The sequence below is a fragment of the Gallus gallus genome, chromosome 2 (assembly GCF_016699485.2).
Source record: "Gallus gallus isolate bGalGal1 chromosome 2, bGalGal1.mat.broiler.GRCg7b, whole genome shotgun sequence".
NCBI lineage: Eukaryota > Metazoa > Chordata > Aves > Galliformes > Phasianidae > Gallus > Gallus gallus.
The window spans coordinates 112,330,742-112,347,414 of NC_052533.1; the positions used below are offsets into that span (position 1 = coordinate 112,330,742).

Genomic DNA, 16,673 nt, shown 5'->3' on the forward strand with positions numbered 1-16,673 from the left:
AAAGCTATATTCAGCCCAGAAACATCTGAGAGACAGCATAAATGAATTTGCCCCACTGAATTTAAAAATTGGTGTGTCAAGGTAATTCTGAGTTACATAGCGTTTTATGATTCCAAGAATTAAATTCTGTCTTGGATTTGTTTTGAAACAGTATGCCAGGCATCAGAGCCAAGAGATTTATAAATGAGATGGGAATGCAGTAAAACTCAACTTCATTTTATTATTCTACCAGCTTAGCTTGACCTACAGCAACCATGCAAAAGGTTTCTATTAGACAGTTCCTCACTTGCTAAATAAATTGGACCAAAGATGATTTTCTTGAATGAGAAAACTCTCTAATGTTGGCTAAAGAATTTCAGCTCTGTCTATAAATATTAATGTACTTAGTAATAAATTACACACATGAATGGCACTTTATTACTTGAAACTAAACTATTAAAAGCCTTATTTAGATTGCACAGAAAAAAAAATAATGTAATTAAGGTCAGCTAAGCAAGGCCACCTCTACACACACTGTGTCTTAAGCTAAATCTGGACTCCACTCGTGTCTCTCTACTCTTCACCAAGTGTTTTTCCCACACAAAGCTGTCTCAGCTATCAACCCAGCATTCCAGCCGTGTCTTTTCCTCTTGTAAAGCATTTATTTCTGCTCACTCACCTGGACCTTTCATTCCTGCTTCTGATTTACAGTTTATAAAAGGACTGTAAAAGGAACTGCTGAAATAAGTGTACTGAAAAGGATTCTGGGATCCATGTGAATTCCAGAGATATACACGCTGCATGGAAGAGAACAATCCCTGAGAATCTCCGTTTAGAATGGAAGAGCTAGAGGACTGATGGAGAAAAATATTTAAAAACTGACAGGTGAAAGTATTTCCAGCACCATTTCAGTGCCTGTGTGGAAGCGTTGCACCCCAAAATCTACCAGCACAGATGGTTCTTAAAGTTTTCTCTCAAAGTAAACAAGAGAGAGGAAACGTGTCTTGCAAAACTAATTTTATTGTTTCATGCGCTCATTCTTACTTTTCTCTACTGAGGTAACATTTGAAGTAATCATTATTAAGCAAGCATGCCACTGTCTGAATATTTGTACTCCGGCGTACTTTTCTGGTTTTATTTGTATGAACAACATAAATCAAAGAACATGATTGGTATTTTTTTATTCCTTGAGCAGAGTTGTAAAAGTTTTCACTCTGTTCCAAAACTAGACCTAGAGGCATATCTGGGTTCATAAAATCTTTATTATGAGTGATGGAAGGAAAGGAAGAATCGAAACACAGTATCAGACATGCAGCTAAAATTGAAAATATAAAACAGATACTTAGAAGATGAAAATGTGCTTTCACTGATCAAAATTTACTTGAAAGTCATGGAGAGATAGAGATGCAATGCAGACAGATGCCCAGCTGAGTCTGGATATAGACACTTACCCATCACAGCTAGTAGGAACCTAGTTATTTTTTAAAATACTGTTAAATGCCTCTCTGCATCTTCAAGCAACAAAACACTTTAAAATACTGTCCTGGAGACTATCATCATGAGGCACATTTCCTTGAGCTCTTATTTTCCCATTCTTCATCCCACAAAACCATTATTGCGAGCTAGACTTCGAAGCTACAACTGAAATGGATGTTGTGAAATACACTGTGCTGTGCTTCAGCTCACAATCACTAATAATGGCCCAAAACTCTGCAAATATTCATTCTAATTTGTGACTGATTCAGAAGATCAGCTGTTATGAATCCCCCAAATAGTGACTCTATGACAGAAAAATAGCAAGTAGTGCGGAGGTTAAAGAATTTTCTACGAGAATAATTAATTCCTACTCTTCTGCATGATAGCATCTAATCTCATTTTAGTAAGATCATACGAACATTTTGACTGTGTCAAGAAATGTGTACATGCCAGGCAAAAAAGTTTACAACAATTTTTACAAAGACCACTACAATAATACTGATAGAAACCGAATATCACTGGGACTTGATTTCTGTTTAAAGAAAATAGTTTATATCCGTTTGCTCCCAAATTTTAAAGTTCTTAAAATTGCTTGAAAATGTAATTAGTGAAAATGTATCCACTGACATACAATAGATAGTTATACCCAAGATGACTATATATCTGCCAATATTCAGAAACTGGAATACTCACTAAGCCTAATAATCTTAGATCACTGAGTCACCTTTCCCATGGTAAACAAACTGCAAGAGGAAAAGAAACAGCACATTTTCTTCCTTGTTTCTGGCATTTACTTCTGTTGAATAGGTGACTTCATCATTCCCTTACTCTGTTTGTAGTTCTAGGACAATTGCCAAAGACACATTTTCACAACTATTCAAAGGCATCATTCAAGACTTGTTTACTCAAAAATTGCCAGAGAAAATATTCCCCTGGAATACAGTTCCCCATTCTCTGTGGTCAGTGTTACCCATCAGAAGTGCTAAGACTTTTTTTCTGTAGCAATTAATAGGAAATTGCCACCATCCATCATTTTTAATACAACTGATATTCATATACACCAGGGAAATATATGAAAGACAAATACCCGAATTGCTTAAGGTTGATCTCAAGGTCAGTCAAAATGATCCACAGGAAACATTTACAGGAAGCTGAAATTGCTTATAATTTGTCAGTAATCCTTTGGAGCAGTCTATTGTAGATAAGTTGTGTCTTGATAATTTGGAGTGGACAACATGAGTTTTGATTCAAAGAGACAGGCTTTGAGTAGGTTAAATGAAAGAGAACGCGCTTATGTAATCTTAAGCTTCCCAAGGCAGGGAGATCAGTGTTAGACATCTCCCAGTGGTGCTCTCTTACACTGCGTGGTTTGATGCACTAGTTTGATTTAATGCCAGATTACAGAGCCATAACCTTGTACTTCTTTTTTGTTTACTGAAAAAAAAAAAGCACAATATTTTGAAAATACGTCATTTTTGTGGGTTTGCAGAAGACCTGTCAATAGAGCATATCTGAAACAAATGTGTCTCACAACCATAACAAATCTGTAAATTGGATGTTCAACTGTTTCTAATATACATACTGGAAATGTAACTATTTTTTTTCCCATGTGAGATGATGATCCATCACTGCTGAAGTTTTGCATACAAGAAATAAGACACTAAGTAAAACACAACCATTGAATCACTGAATAGCAGGAAAACATTGAAAATTCAGAAACATAAACTCCTGGTAGAAAAATAAATATATGATTTTTGTTGTGCTCCAGAGAGGAACAATTTATGGATCAAATCACCAAAGGAGTCAAAAGAACAGTCAGAGCAAGTATTAATGTAGTGAAACAGTGTTAAGATCAAAGGAAGAGAACTAGAGAGCATTTTCATTTCTTTAAATTTGATATTTGTCAGCTATAAAGAAGGATAATATCAGATAAAGTCAGAAAGATCCTACGATTTTGGACACTACACCTTCAGAACTTGGAATTAACCTTTCAGAATTCAGTACTTTGGGAATTTCTTTTTCTACCACATTTTCTTTCACCTTTGTCTTTAAATAGAAACACCATGCCTAAATATTAGAATACTGCGTGCTTTCACACAGCTGCAGATGAGTTCATAAGGGCAGTACAAATGAAGAAGCTTTTTTTATTTTTAATCCGGAGATATATCTGAAAATAAACAAATAAATAAATAAGCCAAATTTCATTCAGATCCATTCAGATTCAGAGAGGCTGCATATGTTTGAAAGAAATTCATTCCTGTCTATTTTTCCTATTGATGCTTTACAGACTGTTACTGAGTGAATTCAATGTGAAGAAGAATGTAATAAATTGTTGCTTTATCTCAGTGCTTTCTGCTGTTGTTCATTTTGCTCAACATTCCAAATGTTTCTGATACAATTTTTAAAGCAACACAGACTTCTAGGAAAAACCTTTACTTTCTGAGAAAAATAATTTGTTTCTCTCAGTATCCTCTATACCGTTGCAGCTTTCCTATTTCTTTTCTGGGAAATGGAAGAATAGAATAGAATAGAATAGAATAGAATAGAACAGAACAGAACAGAACAGAACAGAATAGAATAGAATAGAATAGAACCAATCCATTGGAAAGGACCCAGTACTTTTGGGATAACCAAAATAATTGTATACTAGATCTGGTGCTACCAGTGCCTTCTACAACTTTACTGGCAGGTTTTTTTGTTTGTTTGCTTGTTTTGTTGGGTTGTTTTTCCTACTGGAAATACTTTTGGTACTAAATGTTACGATTGCATTTGTTCTATCTATTTAATGTTTTAGTTTATGTTATGATATTTTGGCAACTGTAGAACATCCAATGGCAAAGTAATTCACTCAGTACTTCCTGTAGTCATTTCCACATATTGACTCCCAGTTCTTATTGGCTGAAATCTGTAAATCCTCAAACTTCCATTTCATATTAATGTACTTTTATCCCTTTGTTATAATTCAGACACTGTGGATTCTTCAGTTCATTCTGGTACTTCTTCCCTTCACCAGCATGAGATTTCACCAGCCACCCCTTATTTTCTCTGCCTCAGTCACCAGGGAAAATGTGCATAAGTGACTGAGCCCTGAACCAGTAAAAGATCAGCACAAACCAGAAATGTCAGAGTAAAACAAATCTGAGGACTTTCTCCATTCCACTCCTGAAGAGGCCTGATATCCGGATTAGGCAGCCTGTGTTCTTGCTTGTCTTGCAGTAGTCCTCCGTTGCCATCCTAGTCTCTGCTTTTTTTTTAGAAGAGAACCATGATATTTCCACTACAAAGATGAGCAAAAGCAGATCTAATAGATCTTAATGGCTTAAAGAAAGAAGTGTTGTCCTCTCAGTTGACCATCTGCAGGAGGCATCTTCATAGCAGTTCAATATCTATGACAAAGCTATGTTAGTGTAACATACATGTTAACTTGTAGAATTTCCAGCTGAATTTTGTGCCCAGCCCCCACGATAAGTTTTCATTGAGTTATATGCAGTTTGTTCTACACATTTTTGCAGAGACAGAGTTGAGTTATTACTTATGACAAGAACAGGGGTGAGCAAAAGGATGAACAACAGGTGAACAAATCAGGAGGGAGTGAGCGATTCAAAAGACTTTGAAAATCTCAGGAAATCTGACAAGAAGAGAAAGACATCAGCCAATATTTTAACCTACTTTTACATTTCATTTCAGGGGATTTTAGCTAGGAATTCTATCCTTTAGCAGAACAATTGGACAAAAGTAGGTCTGTCTATGTCTCCAGTGGTGTTATAGTGAGTTACTGCAACACCTGATTCTAACTTGGGTAAAGCTCAATGAAGTGTTAAATCAACCAATGATTTCTACTTCTTCCTAATCATATTGCCCTGGAATCATTTTATAATTTCAATAAGACCACACTGTGCCTGTCAATGATCAAATGGCAGTTTCTCCAAGTGATACACCCAGACATCAGCGTTTAGTCTGATCCACAGCAGTACACAAAAGAAACAAGGTTACCTTAGCAAATCACACCTTATGAGGTTTTATAAATCTGCGTGGAGTATTTTTAAGGCTTAGTTTCTGAAGTCAAAGCAGGAAAACAAGAAAAAAGTAAGGTGGAGGTTTGACCAAGCAATATCCGAGATATCCACGGAGGAGATTTCCAAGGTGTGAAATAGTGTACTTCTGACATTTATCAAGCATCTGAACTTAGATTGCACATGGACGCCTCTTTTCATCACCAGCACCACTACCAAATAGAGTGGTCAGAAACACACAGAAGCCCCTGGGTAATCTGAAGTGAGACAGAAAAGGTTAAGTGATGTCTTATGAAGATGTTTCAGGGTTTCCCCTTGATCATCATCTCTAATGTGAAGGGTATGTGACTGCAGCCGTATGATGAGAGAGAGCATGCATTTGAGATACCGAGACAAAAAACAAGAACAAGGAAACATAATGTTTGCCTTCGGATTAAACCACTACAGGTCAGACGCCAGAGATATGTTTTTAAATTTACAAACAAGGGATGATACCACTAACCTGGCAAGAGTATGCTTTAGTCTACAGGTCTCTGTTGGCAGTCAGTGTCCAAGGGCCCAAGTGCAGTTGTTTTGCCTACTTGCAGATCTATTTCTGCCTTCACTGATTGTATCGCTACCTGACAAAGTCCAAAGGCAGACTGACAGGAAGCTACATCTCAAAATGCCACAGTGAGATCAGGGTTCACATTTCATGGTGCTAACACTGGAGTCAGAAATAATATAAAAATTCTTAAGAACTAAAATTTAGCATATATCTGATTTTAAATTTTAGCATATATCTGATTTATCTAATAATAAACAGCAAATAATACCCAAAAATCCAATAATTCTGGCAGCTAGGGTAGAAAAATATAGTTATGAGAAGTTTTTAAATAAGTGTCATACAAACTATGATATACAAAAACATAAGGATCGTGTAAAGTTAACAAAAAAATAGAATTTCAATATTCTTGTACCATTTTTTTTTTTTTGTTATTCATAAGAATTCTAAAATTCTTACTTAACTTTAAAAAAAAATTAAAATCATTTTGTAGATAGTGTGGTATTTGTACGCTCAGTAAAAATACTGAAGATGCATTGAAGATGTTTAGGGATATGAGGGCCAGGGGCAGTTCTTACAGACCTTCACACTGCCACCTTCCTGATCCGATTTCCCTCTGACAAACCTCATCTTTTCATAATCAGATCAGCAGTTCTGTATCCCATTCCAAACACAAAATTACAAGAAAACTCTTTTATAACCCAATATGAGAAATGATTAGGAGAAATATATTTTACTTCCATCCAAACTCCATTTAAATGTAAGGCTACCTTTTTAACTTACCCATCCAACGGGAACTATATTTGGTCATAAAAACCCTTTTTTTAAACTTTCATGTCACAATTTTACACATCTGTATGGTAATCGCTAAAATTTCCAAGCTTCTCAAAGACACTGTTTTTTTCTTTGTGATCAGCTCTTAAGATTTGCATTTGACTTCAGTGTTAGTGTACTGTTCAGATCTTTATATATTTTACTGGATTTGGTTCTTTTGTATATAATCTCAGGTCAGTATCTCAGTTTTTCTATGAATTGGGATTTTGATGTAAAATGAAATTAAGAATAATTTGCCGCCTCTCAATAGGCTTGCAGGTAGAGTCACTCAACATATACAAAAGTTCAGTAGTATTAATGAATGTTGAAATGAAACACTGACACAAGAAAAAGGTCAAACTTCCGTACCTTTCTAATACTTTTCTGGTGAATATGGAATATATTGCTGCTATTAAAGTAAATAATATTGGAAAGCTGAGAGAGTCACTGCATCATGAATTAGCATTATTAATTCTCCAGTGATACTTTCAGTTTTTCCTTTGTGACCACAAAATACTTAGGACTCTTAGTTAAACCACATGCCATATCCCTGTGTTTCTGATTCAAAACTTAAAAAATATCTTATATTCTTTAGTACTGTTTGGATGAGATTAAAAAAAATAATACAGAATTAGAGAAAGAAATCTTTGGTTTGGAGACATAAAAATAGAATTGCTTTTTAAATAAAAATATCTTAGGACTCTATTTGACTATACAAATGACAATATTGTCCATTTAATCACTTCCAAATCACTGCTGTCAAATACTTTTGTACATATCAATCTTGATAAAACATAGCGCTCTTTAACATTTTCTTTCCCATGTGCTGCCTGTATTTTGAGTTTTAATTGTTGATGCAGTAGGTAGCATTTCTGTATGTACTTGAGTTAAAGCATGAATATCTCAAATCATGAAATGACAGGACTCTGATTCTGTCTTTTATAATTGGTACAGTGTTAGTTCCAAACAGTGCCTTTTATATGAAGCACTTTTCATACAAACTGACAACTTGATCACTGTGATGCTGCAATATTAACTTATATTTTGGCAGGATGACATTTCTTGTAACATCCATACATTGTATTTATTTTGATTTTATTCCTAATCCAAGAAATGTGCAGTGCTGTTCTCCTACAGGAGGAACAAATAAGACATTTTATTGAAAACATTCTTCCTAAACATGTCATGTAGGAAATAATACAATAACATTGCTCATTACCCCAAAGAACAAGCATTGATTAGGAAGATGTTATATAAAATGATGGCTATAATTTGCCTTTTATAAAATTAATATTACATTAATGAGTATAACAGCATTAATTGAATGCTAACAAAGTAAAATTTACTGTCAACTGGAATTATAAACACTGGTTTCTTTAGCTAAAGATCACAAGAGATAATCTGTTCATATATCTCAGTATTGATGACATTTTCTTTGCTGCAGTTCAATAGCTTTTTAACAGGTACATGCATCAAATTCTTCAATGTTGTTAATTTTAACAATCATATTTGGAAGTCTGATTGCTCCTGATTGTAGATACATTAAAAACTCCACAGGGTGATTGAGACTATCGAAGTCTACCTTGCCAAAACCATTGCAAGTAATATCTTCAGGTCTTTCTGTTGAGTATCCTCTATATGTAAATAAGGGACCTTAAAGTGTGACAAAAAGTACATAGCTTTTCACTTTTCTAGAGAAATTGTCTTTTCTTTAATTGAAGAGCTTATTAGGAAAGTTTCACATGAACCTCACTAGTAGCTACATGACATACTGATTTTAGTCTGTCCTGAGGGCAATCACAAAATTAACTTGACCAAGATAAACCTGCTTCCTTGGTAACTGTATAGGCTAACAGACTACTGTCTCGACAAAACTCAGCTTCCATCAGTGCCACCCAAATCACAGCTACTCAGTAGGATGAGTAGATGAGACTATGTAGGAGATAAGTAGTGTCTACTCTTTTAGCTTACATTTTGTGTAAGAGCATTCACAATGAATCATGAAGCTCTCTGTAACCACCTGGCTTGACTGAGAAAAGAGAATCTATACCTCGCAGTTCATAAAACCAAACCCTTACAAACCATGGCTCAAATTAAAAAAAAAAATCTCTATTTCCCTCTGACGTTTTTTTACCTTTCAGAGTTATAGAACAGGTTTGAGTTATTGAGATGAACTCTGAGCCCCTATCAATATTTGTTTTGTACAATTCCACCGTCATCATTTCCTTTTTTTTTTAACCAGTAGAGAAACAACTTTCTAAGACTCTATTTCATTTCACAAATCTGTCCAAAACACAGTCAATATTTAGTTTTTCTGCTTCTTCCAAAACAGAAATCGAGGTCCCCTCATGCTGCATCTTGTTTCCAGCCACCTACAATTGAAAATGTGCTAAAAAGAGATGCAAACATTCTAGTTCCACTGAGTACGATGCTCTCTAATAGCAGGTGCTGACAAAAGAGGCTCCACTTAAACAGTGCTGTGGATTATACCAGCCATCTCTTCATGAACAACTGTTGGAAAATATGCCTGAGACCCTAATAATTGTTCATTAAGTTGTCAGCTACTCCTGCTGTATAGCTATCAATTTTGTCTCTCTGGGAAAGAACTGAGAAGACAAAAAAGGAGGCAATGTTAAAGGTAACAACAACAGGAAAAAGTGAAGCTCTATTATTGCTAAGCAAATCATTCACAAGGAATTATTTATCCAGCCTGCTTAACCTCAAGTTCTGTTTATGCAGTGTCTAAAAATTTTCCTCTGTCAAGTATATTTGTTGTTCAAATTAACCAACCATATTTTTGGCTACATTTTGTTTAAATGTAGATCAAACACAGAAAGTCTTCTGCAATTATTCTCTGTTTAATGACTTCTATTTCATCAATGTTAGCTAGCCATTACTTATAAAATAAATCACATCATTGCCTGTTTCCCTATTAAACATAACTACATTTGGTGTAAATATTTGCATGTGGAAATTTCAAATTTGATTTTTAATTACATCTGTGTCACTGTTTTTCTCATTAACAAGAGCGCTAATGGAAAACCAATGCAAAAGCAGTTCAATCATGGATGGAACAAATTTGTTTAAAATGTGAAAGAAAACTTATGGAGCAATACTAGTAGTCTGTTTCTACCTTTAATAGTACTCAAGGTGAATTTTCCTAAAATATACTATCAAAATACCCAGTAGTTGCTTGCAATTTGATGTAGAATATATTTTAGACACATAGAAAGAAATGCTGGTCCATGCTATCCTTATGAGCCTTAATGAAGAAGGATAAAATAATGGATTTCATCCATCCGTGGGGAGCTATCAAGGAAGTTGAGAAGTCTAAGCATGTTAGGACCCCCTGCATAGAGTGTAGTACAACAGCAGCACATTTATGCTAGAAGAAGTTGGTCTTAAACAATATGTTTTGTTTTGGAGCACAATATGTTGCATCTAGTTCAAAACTGTGAAAACATGATAACATAACCAGACTACAGGCTGGAAACAGAGGGAGGATGCAGTAAAACACTTCTTCCACTGAAAGCAGATAGCAGAAAGTTCTTAAGAGAAATTAAAAGGGATGTGAAATCAAGGCACAACATGGCAGCAACAAATAGTTTGCAAGATAGAGAAATGGCAGACTGCCATAAAGCCTTATAAAGGTAAGTGCTGGCAGACAGAGCTAGTGAGGTGCCATGTGCAGAGACATAGCCAGATGGGCTTAAAGGAAGGGAGAGCCAAAATCAGGAGAATTATGACCCTGCATTGCTTTCTAATTTTGGTTGCTTTGGAAGAGGAAGATAGATGTCTTCTCATGAAAACACATACACTCAAAATTACTGTGATACTGCTAGGGGGCTTGTCTACTGCATGATGTATGTTATTTATTAGAAATAATTTGTCTTTCATTAGCGATTACTAAAAAGCCTAACAGTTGTTATCAGAGGCTATGTTTTTCATATTTATATTTATTCTTGATTTACAGAGAAAGTACAATGTCTTACATAACATTTTAGTATTTTTTTTGCAATGGGTATTATACAATCATTGACATCTTCCAAATATCTAAAAAGAATCTACCTTAAAAAAGAGAGAGAAAGAGAGTAAGAGAGAAAGAAAAAAAGAGAGAAAGAAAAGGAAACTTAAAAATATATCATAGGGGAATTTTTGTGTAATATCAAAAGCAAAATGCATATATCTCTGTCTTGCAAGACTTTAAAGAGAAAATTGACTTGTTTTTGCAAATCTGAGCCATTCTACTTGAAAGATTAGCAAAATTTACTATGTACTATTACTAAAAGAGTTGGAGAAGCTGAAGATGCTGAATCTCAGTGTAAGGAAAGATCTTTATGGAAAAATCATTCTGAGTAACATTAAATGACCTCATCTCACACAAGCACTCCAATTCTTTGCTCTGCTGAGGACTTATCATCAAGCCATGCTAACTGAAATAGTCAAAATATTAGTAGAGATGAATATCAGACCAGCACTGTTGATGCTTTCCACAGGTCAGCTCCAAATAAAATCAAGTTGTGCAACCACAAGCATTTATTCTAAAGGTTCAGCCAAAACACAGATGTTTTTCTGTAGACAATTCCCTGAAATAGCCCTTTTTTATCTCCTTAGAACTTCATTACATTTGGCACATTTCAGCTGATTGTTTTGCACAGAGCATAAATTGGTCTTCCTGCAACATGAGAAGAAAATTCAAGGAAAAGAAAAAGGAAATATGATCTAGTGTATTCAGTAAAGTATGTGGATCAGCTGGAAGTTGTTCACTGTGCTGAAAAACGAGTATCACATAGACAAGGTGTATCCTGTCATCAATTCCTGTCACTGAAGTGCTACTGCCTCTATGTCTTGCCCATTTTCCTCACAGGGTTTGTGCAATGATTACTCACCATTACAGCTCAACCTGTCTGATGGTTAGTGGAAATATGCATACTGTGTGAGTGCTGTGAAGATTAGATTTACAGAGCTCGGCAAGTCAGCTTGTCCTCAGCTGGAGTCGCTGTTGGTTTAACATTATTTAGATGTATGCTTAGCAGCTTCTCTTAATGCTTCTCATAATGTATGTTTTAGCAGTTTCTCATTTGTTTCTCATAATGTGAACTAATGTGTTTGAGTAAACTAATAAGGGAAAGTGGAGGATGCTGAACACAATCTGCCAGCCTCCACTTTCCTCCCACACATCACCATCCTTATATTCAGCATCTTTTAAGTTAAGGGGGGGGGGGGGGGGGGGAACAACCTAGAATACTGGGGGAGAAAAAAGCAATTAAGGAAATAAAGAAATGAAAACATGCGAAAATTGCATTTTCTCCAACAAGTTGGCATATAGCTGATACCTGGTTATGTGTTTCCCTACACTCAGAAGCTCATGAAATTGCTACATTTAGTGACATCCATCCACTGCATCTTCCATTTACAGTTTGTCTTCTCTGTATCAAATGCTGAAATCAAATGTCTGTGCTCTGTAGGCAGCACAGCTGACACCAGAAGACTCTGCATGGCTACAGAGATTTCCTCAACCAGCTCTAATCACACAACTGGTCTGCAGATTGCAAATACTTTGGTTCATGTTGTTTCTGCCTTGTCTGCCTGTCAAACACCATGCACATCTACTTTCTCACATCAGTAAGCCCTACATGGAAAGAAAAGGTTAAAGACTGGATCATTACACCTTCCTTTTGATTCTGTGTTTTTCATTCAGATGTCTATCAGTGGTAGAAGAGTGGAAATAACACTTTTTTTTCCTTGAAAATAAGTATGAAAACAACAATTTTTACAACACTGTTGTAAGCATTCTGGTTTCAGTGGCTCATGTTGTTGTGTCTTTCAGCTTGCAAGGGGTTCAGTGCAGTCTGATGGAGGATGGTTCAATTGTGCCATTTTATTTTGTCTTCATAGCCATCATTCACTGCCTGACCAACAGTGAAATACTTCCATATCAGCAGACGGGCTGCAGAAGATTTTCTAAGTCCAAATGCAGTTGAACACAATGTGTTTAAAGAAATCTCACACTTTGTAGAATTCACATTCTACTTAAGAATGAAAGGAAAAAAATAAAGATGTCAAAATGAGATAAAAGAAAAAAAGACACAGAAATAATTGGGAATAGGATAAAATAAAAGTTGTATACCACAGAGAAGAAAACAGCAAAGAAAGGTAAGAAGGATATTTCTAACAGGAATAAATGTGCTGATCCCTTTTCTCAGATCAGCTAAGCCTTTTTACAGGGCAACCCATACCTAACATAAAATAGAAACATCCCTTTAGCTAAAAAAATGCATCAATGTTTTCCTTTTATAAATTGAATCACTCCTGAGTCACAGTTAAAAGGAAAAAAGATGAGTGAGCCCACACCACAAAGAAATCTGCCTCAGGCAGCAGCACAAGCTGCTGACAAAACTGGCTGTTGACACAGAACTCTTCCAATAGCAATGCCACAGGTCTCTGAAAAGGTTCCCACTGGCTTCAGAAGGATTTTGATCAAGACATCCTAAAATTTCCAAAAAGCCCAAGTGCTTTCTTTATGCAAACTCTACAGAACAGACAAGAGTATGTACTCATAACCCTGTTTAACATATTACAGCTAACACTATAGTTATGTAGAAGCCCAGAGGTTGGCTAATATAGCCACAGGAGCATCAAAAGCAACTTGCTGAGTACTCACTCAGAGCCCTATGTGTCTGTGGGCCCATGATGACATGCATATATCCCCAAAACATTATGTCTGTACCCAGGATGATTTAGAGCTACCTGAGCCACAGTCAAAAGTTGCACTCAACTCTCTGGAATTCAGTGAATGCAAATCCTGAGAGGATCTGGAAACCTAGCAGAGACATGTTTAGGGACCAAGTTTCCTGACTCTAACACTGCTGTTCTAAACACCAAAACAAACTCTTGCCTGAGTGGGTGAGGGTTTTAGGACTTTCTATGTTCACATTTGCTGTTCATAGTTGGGTAAATAAAAGACAATGAAGTTTTCTCACATTTATTAGTAAACATAAAATATCTATCAAAGTTTGTTTTATTTTGTTGTGTTTTTAACAAGTATTTCTTTGTCTCCACTATTTTTCTCATCAGCTGTGAGCTTTATTGCTCCAAATCTGCTGATCAATTTTGATCATATTCACAGGACATATGGTTTGTTTCCTGATGGTATGATAGTAGCTGTTTGGATAGTTAAAATTAGTCATTCATGCAGTGGTCTGAAAATTTCCTTTGTTCTCAACAGATAAAAGTGTAGTAATTCAGCGCAACAGGCTTTGCTTGCAGTAATTTCAGCTGGAAACAGAAGCACCTTAAATCTCAACAGAAAGTATGCTCCTGTATGATTACCATCTACCTCTATACAATTAGTATCGTCATTGAGGAAAGTTTTGGGGATGACTTGTAGGAGAAATGGCATGCATTTACTGTAAGAATAAAAATATTTTCTAGCAGATAAAATATGATGCAGTAGTAGAATTTAAAAATGCAAATACAAAGATGATACTTATCTGTTTAAGAAGTCCTAAACGTCTACAAAGACTGACAGACTTAATGGTGTCATCCACACAAACTATAAAAAATAGATTAGAAAAACAGATGATAGAAAAAAAAATGGTTTTCTATTTTTCTTTGTTTTTCAGATCTCCCCTACTGTTAGCAGCAAAATTGCCCTCATTTTTGGAGCATGAGCAGTACAGACAATGACGCAAAGGTAAGAACTCTGAGAAGAACAACCTGCCTGCTCTAAGTGAAGATCAGGTTCAAGACCATCTAAAGAACATGAACCACAGGTCCATGGGACCTGATGAGATCCAGCCGTGGGTTCTGAGGGAACTTGTGGACAAAGTTGCCAAACCACTATCAATCATATTTGAAAGGTTGTGGAAGTCTGGTGAAGTTCCCACTGACTGGAAAAGGGAAAACATTACCCCCATTTCCAAGAAGGGAAAAAAGTGAAGATCCAGAGACCTACAGGCCAGTCCATCTCACCTCTGTGCCTCACAAGATCATGGAGCAGATCCTCCTGAAGGTCCAACTAAGGCACATAAAAAATGAAGATGAGGTGATTAGTGATAACCAACATGGCTTCACCAAGGGCAAGTCATGCCTGACAAATATGGTGACTTTTTATGATGGAGTTACAGCATCACCAGATAAAGGAAAAGCAACTGACATCATCTACCTGGACTTGTGCAAAGTGTTTGCCATCATCTTGCATGACATTCTGGTCACCAAATTGAAGAAAAAATTGATGTGATGGATGGACCACTCCCTGGATAAGGAATTGGCTGGATGGTTGCACTCAGAGAGATATGGTCAATGGCTCGATGTCCAAGCAGAGCCTAGCGACAAGTGGCATTCCTCACAGATTGGTGCTGGGACAGGTATTCAACATCTTTGTAGGCAACATGGAGAGGGGAATTGAATGTACCATCAGCAAGTTTACAGACGATGCCAAGCTGAGTGGTACATCTGACACACTAGAGAAAAGGACAAATGCAAGGTCCTGAATTTGGGTCAAGGCATTCCCAAGCACAGATACAAATTGGACATAGAATGGCCTGAGACTAGCCCTGAGGTGAAGGATTTGGTGGTGTCAGCTGATGAAAGGCTCAACGTGAGCCAGTAATGTATACTTGCAGCCCAGAAGGCCAACTGTATCCTGAGTTGCATCAAGAGAAGTGTGACAAGTAGGTCAAGGGAGGTGATTCTGCCCCTCTACTCTGTTCTCATGAGACCCAACTTGGAGTACTGCACCCAGTTCTGGGACCATCTATACAAGAGGGACATTGAGTCCAGAGAAGAATCCGAAGATGTTCATAGCTAAGGTGTCATATAATGTTACTCTACAGAGGTAATACCATGCTGCAGGTCGACAAAATATTATAATGTTGTGGTATTATTGAAACAAATTTCTACCTCGTTAAATGAAAATTTTTGACTTTTCAAAACAGAATTTCTATTTTCAGAATGACTTTCTACTGAGACATTTTGAATTTTCAGCCTATCATAATTTGAATTAAAACCAAGTTGTGAAACCATGACCTTCTGTTGGAAGGAAATTCTTTTTTTCTGTGAAAGGGCAAATCCTTAATCACTACAAATCATCAAGCAGTTGCTGTTTCTCTGCTTTGGTTATCTTAGTTCAGCAGTTCAAGAAATCATCTGCAGTCCCACTTCTTTCTTACACCAAACAGTGAACTCTGAAAGATCATCATAATGAATTTCCTGACCTGATATTATCCTGCATGTAACTGACACCAAGTGGTACCCCAGAACCTCACCTTATACTTAAAAGGGCTGTAGTTCTTCAGCAAGAAACCTGTCAAGGGCTGTAGGAGGTGAGAATCTGGTATACACTTTGTATTAGATATCTTTGTAGACAAATAGACCTTGTGTGCACAATTATGTTTGCAGTCTTGCATAACACAGTTTTACTTGTAATTGTCAGGTTATTAGCACAGTGTTTTAATTTTGCTTTCTCCCGATTATTTGCATGTTTCTTAATTGGAAGCTATTAGCATATGTAAATACTCCCTTTCCATGGTGTTTTGCAGCATGAGATCATTGTGTTAAATTAATTTGTTAGCTAAATAAAGATTAAAAGTCAGTGACTACTTACAATGAGTGAGTATATATCTAAAATAAAATGTTACATAATATCTTTTCAGCTTTTTTTAAAATGTGTTAATTGAAGTCTCTGTGTCTTCTAGTAGATTCTAAGTATACCTACTTTATTACATTATTTATTCCAGGAATCATGCTCATAAATACAAAGAATAATATTTAAATTACTTGCCTCTTGACAAAGTTGAATCTTTCATATAGTCACAGGAGTTATTGCTTGGCAGCTGAAGTGAACA

General features: G+C 36.1%; 1 long non-coding RNA gene across 1 annotated transcript in view; it reads left to right on the forward strand.

Annotated features, from left to right (window-relative positions):
* LOC121110134 overlaps positions 1–16,453 on the forward strand; it is a 53,327-nt gene extending 36,874 nt beyond the window's left edge. Inside the window, exon 4 of the long non-coding RNA XR_005857709.2 lies at positions 14,451–16,453. This is a non-coding gene — a long non-coding RNA (uncharacterized LOC121110134). The remainder of the gene's footprint in view (positions 1–14,450) is intronic.
* Positions 16,454–16,673: the final 220 nt, after the last annotated feature.